Source organism: Alnus glutinosa, chromosome 5 (genome assembly GCF_958979055.1).
Source record: "Alnus glutinosa chromosome 5, dhAlnGlut1.1, whole genome shotgun sequence".
Lineage (NCBI taxonomy): Eukaryota > Viridiplantae > Streptophyta > Magnoliopsida > Fagales > Betulaceae > Alnus > Alnus glutinosa.
The window spans coordinates 18962477-18980068 of record NC_084890.1 but is presented as its reverse complement, the minus strand read 5'-3'; the positions used below and the strand labels follow the sequence as shown (position 1 = coordinate 18980068).

Genomic DNA, 17592 nt, shown 5'->3' with positions numbered 1-17592 from the left:
AAACAGAATTAGAAAACATCTACGTAAAACATTAACAAAAAACATGGCATACTTCTTCAATTTGCTGTATGAGGCGACTGCTGCACAACGAGTGAGTGCGATAGCTGCTCAAGGGGCGACGGCTACCCAGCGGACGTCGCATTACCTACAAATAAAAAGCACATTAATAAAATAAGCTACATGCATATCAAGTCCAAAGCATTGACCAAAGAAAGAGTTTACACAAACGTAATCATACCTATAGAACCACTAGACGAAGGCATCCCCAAAAGCGGTGTCTCTAGACACATCAACCTATAGAACCACTAGACGAAGTCCCGTCTGGCACTGGGGACTACGGAGTAACTTGGGTCGCGGGACGTACTTCTAAGGCAATCATCGACTCAATCTTGCTCAACCGTAACTCCAAGGCTCAATTTGATGCTTTTTGAACCATAACTCGATCTCCATCAATGCCATCCTTTCTTCCTGTGCGGAGGAACTTTGCCTTTGCCTGGACGATCGGGGTCTAAGAAGGGGTGTAGTATGAATGTGCCATCCCCGGTACAGGCAAAACATTCGACCGAACTTACCAAACCCTCTCCTGCCAATAACCTGTTCATACGCATCATTTGGTGCCCATCGCACCGTGCCCTCAGTCACGCTATGTGTATCTACAGGGTCGTTTGGAATAAGCTGTGTCATTCTCTCTTGTATGTTTTAGTAAATGCTAGTGCACCTAATAGATGTTTGTAGTAAATTTATAATTTACCACACACATAACTTATAAATATTAAACAAGGTGATCAGTAACATACACATAGCTCCCTCGTACACTCGGTTGGGTAACTCCCGTCCCTCCTTGTATGCGTCTTGACAAATTGTTCTGTTCAAGTCGGAACATGGCCAGACATGCTTGCCTGTCGACATCCAAAAAAAACATAAACATTAACACTTGTTTTAAAGTAAATTTAGATACAAAAATTATATATATATATATATATATATATATATATAGAGAGAGAGAGAGAGAGAGAGAGAGAGAGAGAGAGAGAGAGAGAGAGAGCAAGTTGGTGCACATATATATATATACCTCATCGTGTGTGAACCTGGCATAGCTTTTTGATCCTAAGCACTGGGGAGTGTCATTCAGCTCTTGCATTCGCTTCATCCGTTCAGCATTCTCCTACACAATGAACATTTTGAGATATTTAATCATTGACACAATTATATTAAATATTAATTAATTAAACAATAAATGAAAATACACATAATAATTAAGCATCTGTGCATCCACTCTTACACGGATGCTTGATGGCGTATCGCCCGGTTGAATATCAAGCGCGACTTTTAATTTATGCTTCCACTGCCTATGCTTACGTCCCATATCCTAGAACGTTTCATGCTGTGCCTTTTCCAGATCTACATTTTTTGGGAGATAGAACTCCACTTGCACAATTTAACAATTAAGTTGATAAATTGACCAAAAACATAATTCAAAAAAAAAAAAAAAATTAAATCGACACGGACGTGAATTTAAATAAACATCTATTTTAAACATACCATCAAAGCCGCCCACATGTCCAGCTTTATCTGTTTATCTACCTTTCGCCATTCGTCATGCATATGTACATAGTTCCTACTCCTTACTATCTTGGCTATATGCCGCCTAAATCGGTTTGCACTACATCCTACTGGTTGTGTCGTAACATTGTACTCTAGTACAATCTTTTTTCCCACCGGGAGCACCCAATTCTTTCTCAGGTCTGAAATCACCTGGAAATACATGCTCCCATCCGGATTATAACCTAACCAAAGAAAATGAAATACTTAACTCATTAAAAAAATAACAATGAAAAATGTATATTATTATTTTATTAACTACAAAGTATATATATGTGTATGTGTGTGTGTCTATATATATATTTGTAAAAATATGTACTTACCAATCAACCGCATTTGGTCCGTCTGCAAGGGCTAGGTCACAGGGTCATCGGCTGCTGCATTGTGGACCCCATCCTCCGGATGTGCATGCTGGCTCCTATCCGGAGGTGGCATCTGGCTATCATCCAGGGGTGGCCTTTGGCTGTCGTCTGGATGCAGCATCTGGCTGTTGTCTGGATGTGGCATGTGGGTGTCGTCCGGAGAAGACATCTGGGTGTCGTCTGCTGTAGGCATCTGGCTCCCTCCTGGAGGTGACAGCTGGACCCCTGCAGGGTCCTGTGTCTCACATGGTGCAGGACAGGACCAGGGGTACGGTCTGTATGGAATGGTTCCAAAATATGGGTATGAAACAGGTCCGGTATAGTGAACCTAAGAATTAAACCCCAGTTGGGATGGCATAGAAGCTGGATACAAGCTGGCATAGTGGACAACCAAGAATAATCAAGGAGGCCGCCTTGCCCTTGCTCTACCTGGTACCCCGCCACACCTGTGGTCTATAATCACTAGTTGGGCCTGTAACGACCCGTTTTTTACAAAAAAAAACGTAAGTGAAAATTTCGATTTTACACGTAACGTTACGACTTCATCAAAATTATAAAATAGCAGCAGAATATAATTTTTACATAAAAACTTGGCAATTATAACACAATACATTGAGCTGACTGAAATTCCTCTAGACATTTATTAAAAGTCCTTTAATGTCCTTTACACTAATTACAAAGAAACATGTGTCACATATGACACGAAAGCATACATGGAAACTTGCTAAATAAAAGTAAATTCCTAAACATGTTACATACAAAATAGTACAAACATTTATAAGTACAAAGCACTAAAACCTAACGACTTTAGGTTTAGAACTCTTAAGCTAGCAGTTAATCCAATCCATAATCTTCAGAACCTGCGTAAACATCTATGAGACGGTGGTTATTACCACAACCCCATAGTTCCATAAGTGAGCTAATTGTCATTCAAGAACATCATGATCTATGCGTTATTTAAAGAATAGAGATAACATAATGATAAGATGACAGTTTTCTATGCAAAGTGTTAAACAGTTCAATATAGTCATTGTACTCCACTCGTTTAGAGCCGTCACTCGATTAGCGTCTATCTCAGGGCCATCCCCCCTACATTACATTTTATTAGCTTATTTTCGCACTAGTAGAGTACGTTCCATGTCACTTTCCTAGCACTTTGAGAGACGTTCCAATCAATATGAATTATTAGGGTTTTTGGTTCAGGCACTATTCCCATCCTGAACCTTTGTGTTAGTATTTTACTTGACTGCATTCTATTGACAAAAATCACTATTATGTAATGTTACTGCTTTCACAGGGATGCCGTTTAGTTCAGAGTCTTCAAGATATTTAGAGTTTGTTATCTGATATGGAAAGAGCCTCATCATGACAACATCAGTGTCACAAGCATCAAGAAGGAATTTCCAGACTCCAAGAAGACTCCGCAACGTCTATAACTCAGCAAAAGTCGGATCCCAAGTTTATCGTTCGAACGGCCTAGTGAAATGGCTGGACACTCATCAAGTCAGTAACATAAATAAAGATCCTTTTCAACAGGGATTCCACTATTCAAAAATGTTCAGTGATTCTGCACTGTTTTTCAAGACAAAAGTTTTCGGTTCCCTTCCAGCCGTCCGGACGCCCATGAACATTGTTCCATCCATCTGGATGACATGCCATACTGTCCGGACGCCAATCAGACCAAGCATCATCCGTCCGAACGACGTGCATTTTCCATCCGGACCTCTACTGTATCGATAAGCTACTGTTCTAGCCTGTATCCGTCCGGACGTCTCAGCAGCCCATTCAGACACCTTTCAGTGATCGAGCAGCTTCAGATTCTTTCCAAGTTCATAATAAGGGAAGATTGATATACCCGTCCGGACGATGTGGTTTCCCGTCCGGACGCGCTCATATATAAGGCAAGAATCGCAATTCAAATATCACCGTTCGGACGTCAGTCAGACTTGGTCCGGACGCGCGTGCAACTAATATGGAAATTACCGATTCAACTTCAACCGTCTGGACACCTGCCCCTCATGGTCCGGACGCGTGCATAGCAGATATAGAAATTGCGTGTTGAAGTTCAGTTGTCCGGACGCTCATCCCCCATGGTCCGGACGTGCAAAACCTTATAAGGAAATTACTTGCAGCGGACGTGCGACCGTTCGGACGACAGTGTCTCACCATCCGAACGCGGCTCTTAAACAAGAAAGATTTTCAACGAAATTCTTAGAAAATCCTGTCGCACTGGTGTCCGTCCTGATGGCCCAGGTTCACCGTCTGGACGGCGTCCGTACATATTACAGTAGTCGCCCATTTTGCACCTCAGCCCATAAATAGAGGCCCCTGGGCATTGAGAACTGCAAGAATTCGGTATTGAATTCCATAAGTGCTCAGAGAAGTTATTTTGAAGATTGTTGAGCTGATCTAGTTTCCTCTGAAGCTATTACAAGTGTGTTGTTGCTGCGCTACAGCTGAAGTCTATCTTAGGGGTTGGCCCTAAGGTAAAGGATTCCATTGAGGACCCCTTCAAGTAGGAGACCTGGTTGGGAAGCGTTCGTGTTGGGTTACACGTTAGAGAGCAAGGTACGACCACTGCATCGGGTATATGTGAGTGTTACTATCTTGTATCTAGCTTTGTCTTCTGAATAGTGGATATCCTGGGTTTGGCTGCCCCGGAGTGGTTTTTCTCTTAACTGAATTTCCACTTCGTCAACAAAATATCTGTCTCATTTAAATTCCGCATTGTGATATTTTGTTGCACACTATTGCACACACTTGCCTATTTATTTTAGAAGTCAAATTTCATTTTTCAATTGGTATCAGAGCTTGTTACACTCTGAGAAGATTAATTTCTTGAGTGTTATTTATTTTGACTTCTATTTTTTATTACACCTTTTTATCATGAATTCTTCTCAGTTATCTATTGAGGATTCTGATATTAAGCTTTTTAAAGTTTTTAATAAATTGAAGAATGCTCCACATTCTAAAATTTCTTATAAAAAGCTTAAAAATGTGAAGCAAGAAAAAGAGTCTTTAATTGTTCAGTTATCTGAATCACATGCATTGATTGACTCTTTAAAATCTGAGAATACCATGCTGTTTAATATGATTGATGCACTTGAGAATAAATTGGAAAAATTCTCTAGTAATAATTTGAAGAGCATGCTTTGTATTCACTCAGATGTTTCTAACAAGCCTGATTTAACTGTTGATAATTTAAGTACTTCTACTTCACATGCTTCTGATTCTGAATTAGATTCTATTGATATTAAGCCTCTGATAGTAGATGAAGCTTGTTCCATAAATTCATGCTTAAATAACTGTGTGAAGCCTAACTCTAAGGATTCAGGAACACAAGGTAAGTTTGTTCCTATTTGTCATCATTGTGGGAAGATTGGTCATGTTAGACCAAAGTGCTATCTGTTAAAATCCCACAGACCTTGGAAGAAGCAGGAGGATTCCAAAAAGGGCGTTGTTGAGAAAACCTCTTCAGACAAATATGTCCTACCCCATAGGAGGCATATATCTAAAAGAGGTAAGGACTTTGTTGTTTGTGAAAATGCTAATCTTAAAATTGCAAAGCCTTTCAAGAAGCATTTCAGCAAATGAAGTCAGCCTACCTACTATCATTGTGGTGTCTCTAGACACATCAAGCCACACTGCCCTCAGATCCGACATCAGCAGCCTCGGATCAAGAAATCAGAGCAAAAGACAGGTAAGTCTAGCTCCAAACCTTCCAAGCCTCATCATGCTTTTCAGCAACAACGGCATTATCCTCAAAGGGTCTCCTTGATGCCATCACTATGGTAAGTATGGCCACGTCAAAGCCGAATGCGTCAAAGTGAAGACTCACAAGTCCAAGAAGAATCAGACCAATGAAGGGCTTGTCAACATGATGAAGCATGTCCTACTCAAACTAATCAATTGGGACATGGCTCACACCCCTGCCTCACAGGAAAAGAAGGTATGGGTAAGAAAGGATGGGACCATTCACTCCTTGAGAGGGAGTGGACTCACCTAGTAAAGGTGAAGTCTCCCATGCCTAGGATTTTGGTTCCTAAATCCTAGTGCATGTCAGGTATGTTTGCATTGCATTGCATTGTCTACCTTGTCATATCTTATTCATGCCTTGCATTCTATTTGAGGAACTGTTTATTTTGTCCCCTATATTTTCTCTTGTTGTCTTGAGAAACATCTGCAGATATTTTTGGGGATGACAGTTAAAGCACGTCGGGCGGCTGCTTCTCTGTCTTGGTATTTCTAAACCTCTCTCCATGAGGACAAGTTTGGTTTTACCTTACATGCTGGGATTAGATGTCATTTCCTTTTCCATAAGCATGTCTTTGTTGTTTTTCTATATATTGGTTTTCAACAAAATAAAAAAAAAAAATAAAAAAGGGGGGGGGGGGGGGGGGAGAAGATGCGGAATTTTATTTTTTTCTTTTGATAGCTTTTCAGATATTGCATGTGTTTTTGCTTGATATCTCAGTTCATTGTGCATTGATTAAATATGCTTATATATGATTGAGAGTTTATGCATGATATCTGCTAAGTTTTCATGTTGCATCTTAATGATAGATAGTTACTTTCCTCATGCGATGAAAATGTGCACTATCTAAGACTCCCCTAAGGTACATCTTTTCCTTCTCTGACTTTTTGCTTCTAGAAATTCTAGATAAGAGAAGAGGTTTTTGATTAAAAATTCTAGCATTCTCTCTTGGTTGCAGCACCTTAAGACTCAAGCAGTAAAACACATGAATTATGTGCTTTAAAATTGTATATTCACTGCTTATGTACTGAATTGTGCAATATGCCTTGCCCTTTATGTGCAAGTAAAATTTACCTTGTCCTTCATGGTACAAGTAAAACAATTATGTGATGCATCTTAGGGGGAGTGTATCAGATGAGGGTGGTTAGGCCCTAGCAAGTTATAAGATTTGACTTTTGACTGATCTTTCATTGATTTTCTCTCTTATCTAGAAAATCTAGTTGCTTTTTGTCATATCAGTTAAATTCATACCTTTTGGGAAAAGTCTTCACACACACACACACGCATTGCATGAGTTGAGTAATCTATTTAAAATTTCTATCTGCAGAGAAATTTAAGCTTATTGAATACTTAACTCTCATTTATATCGTTGCATATTTTTGCAATGCTATTTGACTGTTTTATCAGTTTATTATACATGCGTGTTCTGAAGCTAACTTTATGGAAAAATACTTTTCTGCATATTTTTCTCCAGTTTCAGATGTTCAGTGTGAAGCGTCCGGACGGACCTATTCTTATGTTCGAACGAGCGTAGTCTTGCCATACGCTGTTCTAGCAGTAGCCGTCCGGATGGTTAAGTGACATGTCCAGACAGGATCTTTACAGGTTTAAGACTTGCGTTCTTTTCTCTGCCATACACACATCTTTACATTTTTTTTATTAATTTATCATGGCATGTTGTGTGTTTTTCTCGTGGATTTCTCCCGAGATTTTGGCATTCTTTACACATCTCTTCTCATTCCATGATCTTCATTGTATCTTCCATTATTCTTTTAATTTTTATGCTTTTAGAATATTGGAATGTTTGTTGGGATATTTTCTTGAGATAGTGTGCATGAAAATCCTATTCTGTCTATGTGTTGGGTTGATATTGATATATCTGGATCATTTGGATTGCGATCTTTATTTTTGCAATTCTTTGGCATCTATTTGTTAGCCGTCCTAAATACCACATTATTTTTGGAACTAAGATGATCTAATAATGTTTTTGGAGATATTTCTGATTGGTTTTGGTTCAGGAATACAATATCCAGCGGCTCCCAGCATAGTGTTTGACAGATGCACCCTTCGGAAAATTAATTTTGTTTGAGGTCATGTGTTCAAAATTTCCAAGGGTCTCAAGATTTAAGATGAGTTTTTTCCCCAGCTCATGCATAGCCTTCCGTAGCATCTCCCTCAGATCTGCATCAGTTAGAGATTTAGTGATGAATCTCCTCATTTATCTTGCAGACCAGTTGCTTAGAGGATGTCAATCTGCAGATAACCAGTTTTAGGCTTTGCAAAGTCAAGAGATTGAAGGTTTTCAGCCCATGGTTCCCGACTTCCTGAGTTAGAAGCCGAAGGAGTACAAATCCAACTCTTACGGATTCCTCTCCATTGCTTGTTTTCAGTGGATCAGCAGGATTTGGTACTTGGAGGATTTATGTTCCTCTCTTTTGGGCCATTAGCAGACTCTTCTCTATTTTCCTATTGTTTTGGATTTTAGAACGTGTTTTTTTCTGTGAATATTATTACTCTGTTTACCCTTGTCCTGTTGAGACATCAAGGGGGAGTATTTTATTACTGTGGTCCTTGTCATACTCTGATTTACCCTCTGGGACCAAAAGGGGGAGAATATGTTAGTTTTGGACCGGGAATGTATTTTTAACCGGTCTAGTGATTTTTGTCCTAGAATGGCCAAAGGGGGAGTTTGTTAGTATTTTGATTGGCTGCATTCTGTTGACAAAAATCACTATTATGTAATGTTACTGCTTTCATAGGGATGCCGTTTAGTTCAAAGTCTTCAAGATATTCAGAGTTTGTTATCTGATATGGAAAGAGCCCCATCATGAAAAGATCAGTGTCACAAGCATCAAGAAGGAATTTCAGAACTCCAAGAAGACTTTGCAACGTCTACAGCTCAGCAAAAGTCGGATACCGAGTTTATAGTTCGAACAGCCTAGTGAAACGCCTGGACATTCATCAAGTCAGTAACATAAATAAAGATGCTTTTCAATAGGGATTCCACTATTCAGAAGTGTTCAGTGATTCTGCACTGTTTTTCAAGACAGAAGTTTTTGGTTCCCTGCCAGCCGTCCGAACCATCGTGCCATCCCGTCCGGATGCCCATCTGACCACTGTTCCATCCGTCCGGATGACGTACCATACCTTCCGGACACCAGTCAGAACAAGCATCATCCGTCCGGACGACGTGTATTTTCCATCCAGACCTCTACTATATCGAGAAGCTACTGTTCCAGCCTGTATCCATCCGGACGTCTCAACAGCCCGTTCAGACACCTCTCAGTGATCATTCAGCTTCAGATTCTTTCCAAGTTCAGAATAAGGGAAGATTGATATACCCGTCCGGACAATGTGGTTTCCCATCCAGACGCGCTCATATATAAGGCAAGAATCGCAATTCAAATATCACCGTCTGGATGTCAGTCAGCCTTGGTCCGGACGCCCGTGCAACTAATATGGAAATTGCCGATTCGAATTCAACCGTCTGGATGCCTGCCCCTCATGGTCCGGACGCGCGCATAGCAGATATAGAAATTGCGTGTTGAAGTTCAGCTGTCCGGAAACTCATCCCCCATGGTCCGGACGTGCGAAACCTTATAAGGAAATTACTTGCAGCGGACGTGCGACCGTCCGGAGGACAGTGTCTCACCATCCAGACGCGGCTCTTAAACAAGAAAGATTTTCAGCAAAATTCTTAGAAAATCCTGTCGCACTAGTGTCCATCCGGACGGCACAGGTTCACCGTCTGGACGGCGTCCGTACATATTACAGCAGTCGCCCATTCTGCACCTCAGCCTATAAATAGAGGCCCATGGGCATTGAGAACTGCAAGAATTCAGTATTGAATTCCACAAGTGCTCAGGGAAGTAGATTGTTGAGCTGATCTAGTTTCCTCTGAAGCCATTACAAGTGTGTTGTTGCTGCGCTACAACTGAAGTCTATCTTAGGGGTTGGCCCTAAGGTGAAGGATTCCATTGAAGACCCCTTCAGGTAGGAGACATTGTTGGGAAGCGTTCGTATTGGGTTACACGTTAAAGAGCAAGGAACGACCACTGCATCGGGTATATGTGAGTGTTACTATCTTGTATCTAGCTTTGTCTTCTGAATATTGGATATCCTGGGTTTGGCTGCCCCAGAGTGGTTTTTCTCTTAACTGAGTTTCCACTTCGTCAACAAAATATCTGTCTCATTTAAATTCCGCATTGTGATATTTTGTTGCACACTATTGCACACACTTGCCTATTTATTTTAGAAGTCAAATTTCGTTTTTCACTTTGGGAAACGTGGCTCCCAATATTAATAGGTTGATTATTCACAGTATGCAATAATCATTCACACACATCCAATTAAAATAAAATATAAACACAGCAGTATTGAAATCCAGTACTACCCTCAGTAAGTAATTTATACTTACAGCCCTTTTGTGCAATCGCAGTTCATCATCTGCATCAAATACATATATATATGCATAGAAGGTTAATATCATTACTTTTAGAAACTTATGCCTAAACGTGAGCCCTAATCATTCATATATGCATACATAGAAGCAATTATGTTTGGAGCATCATCTACATTAATTATTACTTAACATAACATGGCTAAGTCTCAATATTATTTTTCAATAATAATACCTAAACCTATTTTCTGCAAAAACACTAAAACTCATCCGACAATACTCCATACATAAAATCACTTTAAAAATGCGAAGCAACCATTAAACTTTTCATTCTATGCCAATTTCATTACAATTAACATTTAATTAATTAAAACCTAATTCAACTAATACCAACGCAGTCAGCAATAACTTCTATAATTTTGAACATAATGAAAACATCACAACCATTCCAAAATCAGCAACTCATCCAGTTTAAAACATCAAACTTTAACAATTATTTCAACCGACATAACATTAAAGAAATCACAGCGAAACAGCGTACCTAATTTCAGAACATAAACCAATCACTCCCAGCCCACATACACATAACCAGAACAGGAAACACGGCTAAAAAGAAAATCCAGCTTTAACACAAAACCATAAAATCTACCCCAACCCTTTTGGCCATTCCCTATAGACCACAATATATATATACCTAAATCTACCACATATATTTTCATCCAACCAAAATACAAAGGACACGGTTAAAAGTGCATTTACACATTTACACTCAATCTGAAAACATAACCAAAATGCGCAATATCATAGTAATCGAAACACATCAAACCCACTAGTTTATTATACCTAAATTCACAAAAATTACATACCTATAAATCCATAATCAAACAACACAAAAATACTAAAGAAATTACTTTTTGAAAGTTCTTGAGAAATCTACCAAAAAATTTCTCTTGATTTCACCGAAAATCAGCTCCAAGTCGCTGGAGATCGTGTCTCCAGAGCTCACCAGTCCTCCATGGTTCATTCAGGTTTCTGGATTTCACGATCGGGGCTCTTCTCGGGTTGATGGGTTTCAACGCACATGTTCGCCGGAAATGCCCTGGGTTTCGTTGGAATTCGCGCCACTGTTGGTCTCCGTTCGTCAGCTATGTGCATTGTTCGCCTGGTCCGCTGGGATCAGGTTCTCAGGTCTCTCTCTGGGTCTGGCAGGTTGCTCGGGTCATCAGGTTACTGGTTCGCCTGAAATCGCGTCGTCGGCGTCAACCCATGGAAGATCGAGTCCGATCTTTCCGATTTCTCTCCCTCTCCGCTCTCTCAGTCTCTCTCTCTAATCCCTCTCTCTCTCTCTCTCTCTCTCTCTCCCGATTTCTCACTCAATCAGTCTCTCTCCCTCTGCTCTCAACTCTCTCTCTGTCTCGTGCAAACCGAAAGAAGAAACGAAGAATAGAAAGAAGAAGAAAGAAGAAATAAGAAAGAAGAAGAAAAGAAAAGATACGGAAGAATGAAGAGGGGTGTACGGTTTTTATAAAAGAAAGAGATAAGATATTTCACATGAAACTTAGTAATTAAGTTTAGTAAAGTATCACTAGATATTTTTGCAACCCACAGTTAGTTTTTATCTCAGTTAGATTAATCTGAGTTAATTTGTAGATATTTATTCAAAAGTTACTATTTACATTTTTACCATAGATATTTTCATATCGGATCTTTACCATTTTAATCTAATTTATTAAGATTATAATCTAAGTCCGTTTTGAGTCTAGTTCATTTCATTGTTAATATTATTCCATTTATAATATTACTGTACTAATAATATTATAATACCATAAATATATACCATATATATATATATATATATATATATATATATATATATATATATTTTACACAATAATATTAAACATAGTAAATATGTCACAATAATATTATTCATCAATATTATTATATTAATTAGTCTACTGAATAATTCAGTCTATCCGCTTAATAATCTTGTAATATTATTAGAGTTTAATAATATTATTCTTTATTTATAAAATTACGGTTTATAAATAATAAGACCAATGAATTTTTATTTTCATAAATATTCATGTATTCCTTATTATTTATTGGGGATTAAAATATCGTGTTTAAAGCCACGTATTTTATTAACAGCTGGATATGAATACTGTTTCCTACAATATTAAGTCGTTTGAATCTTGTGGATCGAACGTCAATTCTAAACTTGTCTATTTTATTCAGTCTTAAATTCTAATTTAAGACATTTTATTTAATGACTTAAAATCTGGGGCGCTACAGGGCCTGATTGAATGCTAAACTGTGACCCCTACGACATAGACAACAAGGGCATGCGTGGGCCCCGATTCGCACAATGTTTAGACCTCTAAGTCATTGAAACCTGCAAAATACATTTAGACACCCAAATATTTTAATTAGTACGTATAATTGCCCAAATAAATATATTCATAACAAACATGCAAATTTGACAAAGAGATTTATACCATTTGATCAATGCACTTATTAATTACTATAATTTACAAATGATATAATAGAATTTATGTGAATTGTACCAGCAAATAAGATTTATTCATTCACAGACGCTTCTAGCGGAGCTAAATCGAGCCTGTCATGGTCAAACTCATCCTGCAAATCGATTGACCTACCATTGGTTGACACGAGCAGCTAGCACTCATGATAGGTTGCACTTGCATCATTAGGCCCTTGACCCTGACCTACGTCGTACATGTTCCTCGGTTTAGTTCTTACAGCACAAGCCCAATCTGGATTCCTTTCATCTTCAACGTAAAAGAATTGGTCAACTTGAGAAGTTAGCACATAAGGCTCATTAGTAATCAGCTCTCCCCTGTGGATAAGGTGATTGAAGTTGACAAGCACTAGGCCATAGTTGTCTATTTTGTACCCCCTATCCCTCGTGGTGTTTGCCCAATCACACTTGAATAGGACGTACTTAGTCTTGTCATAGTACTTGACTTCAATTATATCTGTTAACTTCTCGTAGTACGTTTCGCCATCAACGGTCGGTACACATACACTGCTATTCTGAGTCCTCCTTCCTACATCTTGTGCAAGAGTGCGAAATAGTTTGCCATTGACCACATACCTGTTATACTTGGCAGCTATCTCCTTCAGCCCTCTACAACGCATAACCAATTTTTGTCCCATTTCTTGCCTACTTTGATTGTCCAATCAATTGACCTATGTGTGTATTACAATTAATGGAAAATGCAAAGTTACTTAATTTGGTTAGTTGCCATAAATATATATATATATATATATATATATATATATATATATATCAATATATACTTATATATCTAAACACTACATTAATTATTCTTACATATGCATGGTACTATTCGCAGAATTGCTCATGATGCTGAGCTTCCAAACAATCGTCCGTAATACGGCCCCATTGCATGCTCGCCTAAGCGTATCCATGTGCATCCTACATCTCAAAAGCTATTTTAATTATTTATTATTCAGCAACTTAATTGAACACGAAGTAGCTATAAACACAACTTACATCCACAATTGAAGGGACTCGTTAGAGTTGAACATAATATAACGGTGAATCTGTATCAATGTCAAACGGTTCAGGGTGACCCGTGTATTCGCCCCCTTTGAACCATCAGGATTCCTTTGGGGTCTATTGTGGAAGGTTGGTGTGTTATCTATATACCTCGAACAGAATGTTACCAACTCGGTCGCTATGTACCCTTCTGCAATGCACCCCTCAGGAGCCACTTTATTGCGCACATTAGACTTGAACCCTCCAAGGCTCCTACAGTGTACACACATGCAATCAACATCAAGGGCTTCTAGATATTGTCATTAAATTTCAAAATAATTAATAAATTGGCATTATTATTATTATTATTATTATTATTATTATTATTATTATTATTATTATTATTATTATTATTATTATATATTCACATTCTAACTCTTTGCTGGGTACATCCACCTATATTGTACGGGTCCACTAAGTCTACCTTCACGCACAAGATGCACGACCAAGTGGACCATGCTGGAGGAAAAGACGAGGGGGAATACCTTTTCCAACTTGCACAAAGTGACACAGACGTCACCCTCCAATCGGTCCATATCATCTTGTGTTAAATTGGTTGAGCATATGCCTCTGAAAAAGGCAAACATCTCAACAAGAGGTCTAACCACTTTATCTGGCCGTGACTTGCGCAATGCAATAGGGAGAAGCTACTGCATCAGTACGTGATTGTCATGGCTTTTCAACCCCGATATCGTACGTTCTTTTAGTCATACATTGTGACGACCCTTTTTTTTTTTCTTTTTTCTTTTTTAAAACATACAAACGGATCTTCATAGTGGCACGACTACATGTTGCTCAGCCAACATATGGCGCATGCCCCATAACATGCACCTGATAATCAGAGTTACATCTAACAGCAGAATATAATACTCAATGTGCAACGGAACACATATCATAAGCAGAAATACATCTAATACATAACATTTAATTACAACATGAGTCATTTACAAGTCTATCTATTTAAGGTTTATAAAATACATTACATTAACTACATACTAAAATACAGGCTCAACAAATACATATGTCATATAGGACATGAGCCATAAATAAAATACCCAAATGTGGACTACCCATGAGTCTGTGACTTATGACTGTCGTGATGTGCTCCAATCATAGCATCCCATACACTAGGTGGACGAGTCAATATCTATATTGCAGAACTTGCAACCAAAGCATCAATGTATGAACAGTTGCAGGGGTTGCCGCATCCGCATAGGTGGAATTATGAGCCCATCGTCTTAGCATAAATAAATACACTAAGACTTCAGAGATATACTATTCACTGAGTTTTCGCAAAGAACCGACTTTTCTTTGGTCTTACGTTTACAATAACAGCTACTTATTTTTATAAATTATTTTCTTGAAATCTTGTAGCTGATGAAGTAAATATCAACTATTCAAAAAAACATTTAAGGTATACTATGTAGCTGAGAACATATATAGAAGTTCCAGCCATCTCACCTTGAAAGCTTCTACATATAGACTCATCTACAATATATTAGTCATACATGGGTACGTGAACATCCTTGTACTTCCAAGTTCAATGCTTTTTAACAAATGCAACCAAACGATAGAAATATACATAAGCTATTTTCCATTAAAACTCTTATGCATACCAATACGTCAAGCAAAACTACACATAACATAAAAACATCACTCATAAAAAAAATGCTTTACATGCTCATGTAAGTTTCTATTTGTATTCCTATGGGGCTTAGGTCCCCTAATACTAGTTTTGTTTGCATGCCAGGCTTAGGTCCCCGATTTTGGGCTTAGGTCTCCAGTGTTTTGTTTGTTTGTCGGGCTTAGGTCCCTGATGTTTTGTTTGCGTGCCAGGCTTAGGTCCCCGGTTTTCATATGCATGCTTATGCTTCATACTTAAAACAATATACATTTCATTTCATGAATCATGCATTTAACACAAGCTTTCTTTATAAAACATAAACAGTTCAACATGTCATTTCTTAAACAATTTGCATAACTTAAATCTCCAACCGCAGTAGGCATTAAATACATACATTTAATTCTCAATCACAGTAGGCATTCAAACTTCTAAAACATAATTCAAATCATACTTCACACACATTTGAATTTGCTATAACATCATTGGCATAATTTCAACATATTCAAAACTACTTAAATCATCCAAAATATATATTTTAACATATCGTCGGTTCAGTAAGAAAATAATATATTATTTACATTTCTATAAAATACATAAAAAGTATCTTTTTTCAGTGAGTAGAATACTCACCTTGGTTGCACGGATATTAAGCATTAGGTCTCCTAGACACCACCTTGCAATATATCACTATGGAATAACATATTGCACTATTTAGCACTTTAAATAATTAACATCCTAATTAGCACTTGAATCGCTCAAGGCTAAACCGTTGGAAAACCCATAATATTTTAAAGGTCCCAATTATACTCTCATAAATCTAGACACTAACTAAACTCAATTAACACTAATCCAAAGTATTTACTTGGGGTTAGACATTAAAATCACCCTCTTAAATAATTACCTATAACATTAAATATTAGCCCCAAATTATATTCACTAATCTATAGATTATTTCTAACTAACATTTTATCAATAATATTAACCCTCAAATTTTTATATTCATTGACCTTTTACATAAAACACTACCGTATTTAAAATAACATTAACCCATAAGAAAATTTTAAGGTTAACTTCACAAATACTATTTTAACTAAATACCCATAATTATTTATTTGGAAAAATTACAGTTTAGCCCCTCAAATTACCACCCGTTTTGCGTTTAGCCCCACAAACTGCCAACACTCCGATTCCGGCCCCCTAAACTACCAACGACTCTGAAAATGGCCACTTCGTTACCTCTTCCCGTCAAAATGGATGGAAAAACCATCACGCGTTGTGCATGTGACATTTTAGGACACCAACTACCAAAAATGCCCATGTCTTCTTGAAATTACGAAATTGCCTTTTAAACAAAACAAGCGTACTGAGTCGTATATCCCTCAACCGCCTCTGATCATCGTCCTAACGAAGATGTCAGCAAAGTTGTCGGCGTCTAGAGTTCCGGTGTCTCCGAAAAGGGAGCGTCTGGGCGAGGTATCCTCCACTGAACAAGGGAGAGTCTGGACGATTCCAACATCGCAGGTTGAGAAGATGAGGAAGGAACTCTTGGAACTCATCGAGAAATCCAAGATCAACTCGTCCATTGCATTCCACGTCATCGTCTTTTTCGTTAGGCTGCTGTGTTGTCTCCAACAGCTACTAGCTTGTTTATCTCTTCTGTTTCACGTCCTTATATGCAGGAATGCTATGTTTTTACGCTAGGCTAATGATGAAACACACAATAGTGGTGGACTGCTATGAGAAGAATTATGGGCAACGGGAAACAGAGAATCGGGTTGCTTCGCAACAGCAGAAAATTACAGCATTGCGGCAAAAGTTTTGTTAGGAAATCCTTATGGCTCTATTCACCTCTGTTTTAGAACATGAAAACAGAGGTGAACAGAGGAGCTTGTCCCAATGAAAAAAAAGAGCAAAAAAAACTTCTGTTCTCTTTTATTTATAATAGTTTACGCTCTGTATTTTTGGTGCAGAGGATTCATTAGTTTACATTCTGTATATTCTCTTCCGAAACAAATGGCTCCAGAGAACCTTTTAGCCACCTTTGCAAAGTTATGTGCATAGATTCTTGCTGCGGCATCTAATGGTATGCTCAATATAGAAGATATTAGTGGACAATCTATTCTGCAGGTACTAATATAACATGTATTTAATAATTCTGCTGTGGGTGAGCTCATACATTCTTATCATGGAATACGGAGAGAATTATCAAGGTGATCACAAGTGTTAGTGTAAAATCTGCATTTTAATTGAGGGAGCAGGATGCTT

General features: G+C 38.2%; 2 long non-coding RNA genes across 2 annotated transcripts; both read right to left on the bottom strand.

Annotated features, from left to right (window-relative positions):
• Positions 1-323: 323 nt before the first annotated feature.
• On the bottom strand, positions 324-1719 carry LOC133867990 (uncharacterized). The gene is made up of 5 exons (XR_009900261.1): positions 1543-1719; positions 1283-1428; positions 1073-1165; positions 798-899; positions 324-653 (listed from the first exon to the last, which is right to left on the bottom strand). It is a non-coding gene; the product is annotated as an uncharacterized LOC133867990 (long non-coding RNA).
• An 863-nt stretch (positions 1720-2582) lies between these two features.
• LOC133867640 (uncharacterized) lies at positions 2583-11371 on the bottom strand. The gene is made up of 3 exons (XR_009900126.1): positions 11055-11371; positions 10136-10164; positions 2583-2836 (listed from the first exon to the last, which is right to left on the bottom strand). It is a non-coding gene; the product is annotated as an uncharacterized LOC133867640 (long non-coding RNA).
• Positions 11372-17592: the final 6221 nt, after the last annotated feature.